Here is a 2,706-nt window from a genome sequence, read left to right as displayed (position 1 = left end):
TTTTCTAATTATTTATTTTGGCAGCATTATTTTGATCTTGCTTCGCACACTATAGAAAAAGATCATTGGATAAAAGTTGAGGCTATAATCAACCGTGAATGCCATAGGGCTTATACGGAACGAAAAAGTGAGTTAAAGACTCATTTTGACTTCATAGATGGACATGACAATCCCGAACTCGCTAAACTATGTCCTCCAAGTGACTTTAACGAGGACCGTTGATTGAAGTGATTGATAAGCTCTACTCAGATAAGAAATACCTAAACCAATGTGAAGCAAATAAGAGAAACCGACAAAAACACCATTATGTGAGTTTCCACGGGAGCCAATCTTACACACAGAAGCGATGGGTGCAGGTAAGAACAATGTTACTATTATACAAAGACATACAAATTTAACCGCATGCTAAAAGGGTTAGTATTAATTTTTTCAATATATATATAGACCGAAAACAAAGAAGAAACATGTTATATCGAGGGTTTTGAGGATACCCACACAAAGAATGGTGAATGGGTCAACGAAGCAGCACGATTAGACTTTGTAAGTAATTCGGACCCACTTGTATTTATTTTGGTCAAAATTGCCCATTTCAACCAAAACTTATATATTTTGGTCAACTAAAGTGTGTTCGGGCCAAAACGAGCATAATACACTTTGAATAACTCAAAATATGCGAGTTTTTTTTCAAATGGGTCAAATTACCCGTTTTAACCAAAACATATATATTTTGGTCAACTAAAGTGTGTTCGGGCCAAAACGAGCATAACACACTTTAAAAAACTAAAAAATATGCAAGTTTTGGTTTAAATGGGTCAAAATTACCCATTTCTACCAAAACTTATATATTTTGGTAGACTAAAGTGTGTTCGGGCCAAAACGAGCATAACACACTTTAAATAACTCAAAATATGCGAGTTTTTGTTCAAATGGGTCAAATTACCCGTTTTAACCAAAACATATATATTTTGGTCAACTAAAGTGTGTCCGGGCCAAAACGAGCATAACACACTTTAAATAACTCAAAAATATGCAAGTTTTGGTTCAAATGGGTCAAAATTACCCATTTCTACCAAAACTTATATATTTTGGTCAATTAAATTGTGTTCGGGCCAAAATGAGCATGTATTACGTTTATTTTTTTTAGGAACGACTTAAAGCGGAAAGAACAAATATTGATGATGGATCGGATGATTATTGCGATTCACAAGTTTTTCTAAATGTTTTCGGTGAATCACGCGGGCATCTACGGGGAATTGGACAAATTGCAAGAAAGGCGGCACCACCTGTTGCACCTAAATTTGGATCTTCCTCCGGACCATCACAACAAGATTGGCAAGAAAGTTTAAAAGCCGAACTTCAACAACAACAACAAAGTCAAATGCAAGAGATGCATGCAAAAATGTCACAAGAGTTTGACAAAAAACTTGAAGATGCTAAGAAACAATGGCAACATCGACCTTATGAAAGCGAAGATGAAAGTGACGATTAAACAAGGACAATGCCATTTTAGTTGTGTTTCATTTGGATATCTTTTTTTTTTGTTTTTGAACAAATTGACGGGTCGAATGTCGTATGTTTGGTATGTTTGATGTTGGATAATTTAAGTTTATTAATTGTGTATTATGGATGTTGATTTTGGTGTTTTGGAATTAGCTGAAAAACAGGTCGAAATCCGGAAAACAGCAGAAAAAATACAGCTGAATGAAATAATTTTAAGCTCTATCCCGACAACATGCCCTCGGAATAGTAAAATAAATAAAATAATATTAAAGTCAATCCCGACAACATGTTGTCGGGATAGAGTTTGATATTATTTTATTCGTTAATATATACCGACAAAATGTTGTCGGTATAGAGTTTATTATTATTTTATTCATTTTACTATTCCGACGACATGTTGTCGCGATAAGATTTTAATATTTTATTAAAATATTTTTTTTATCTTTTTATTAAAGAATAAAACATTTTCTTAAAAATGTTTTTTGTAATATTTATCCCGACGACATGTAGTGGGGAAAGATTTTATGTTTTCTTTTCGGGACGAAGCTACGACGACAACACTTTTCCCGACTATTTATCGTCGGGATAGAAATTTTAGAATAATACCAACATGTTGTCGGGAAAAGTTCAGAAATAGCTGTCGGGATAGGTCTGATTTGTTGTAGTGATATGTCAGTGAATATATTTTTGTGGATATTCTAAGAAATCTATATTTTTTTATCCGTAATTACATAATACATAATACCATTTAGTCAATTAGACACGTATAAATGTCGTGATGTATTTTGTAACGTGAAATTAAGATATAAGCTCTTGTTGCTAATTATATCGTGTACCATCATGAATCATATTGATATCTATGTTAAATCATGAATAAATCTATTCTAAGCTATCAAAGTAACACATTACACATCATGGCCTTCTTAGAGCATAAATTAGATTGGTGTACATTAAATTAAGCATAAATTACGAATTTCATTATGTGATATTTTTTTTCATCCTACATTTTTTTTCCAACTTTTTCTTACTAAGCAGAACCTTGAAGCGCGATCATAATCATCACCACCGCACATTGGCCTACGATGTGGTATGGAATCGTAGAAGCCATCGTTGTTGTGTCAACTATCAACTTAGGGTTTATGTGATGTTAAGATAATAATTTATATTTAGGTCTTCTTTTATGTATGTTTTTTAGCTATCCTTTTA

The 2,706-nt window shown here is 32.9% G+C and overlaps 1 long non-coding RNA gene across 1 annotated transcript; it reads left to right on the top strand.

Moving 5' to 3' along the window:
- On the top strand, positions 1 to 1,489 carry LOC143587224 (uncharacterized). The gene is made up of 3 exons (XR_013144842.1): positions 1 to 356; positions 445 to 540; positions 1,145 to 1,489. It is a non-coding gene; the product is annotated as an uncharacterized LOC143587224 (long non-coding RNA).
- Positions 1,490 to 2,706: the final 1,217 nt, after the last annotated feature.

This window comes from Bidens hawaiensis, unplaced genomic scaffold (genome assembly GCF_021521415.1).
Source record: "Bidens hawaiensis isolate Kalapana, Puna unplaced genomic scaffold, B.hawaiensis_p1.1 tig00035313_1, whole genome shotgun sequence".
Lineage (NCBI taxonomy): Eukaryota > Viridiplantae > Streptophyta > Magnoliopsida > Asterales > Asteraceae > Bidens > Bidens hawaiensis.
Note: the sequence above shows the minus strand (reverse complement) of the source record. Positions and strands in the feature narration are given on the sequence as shown.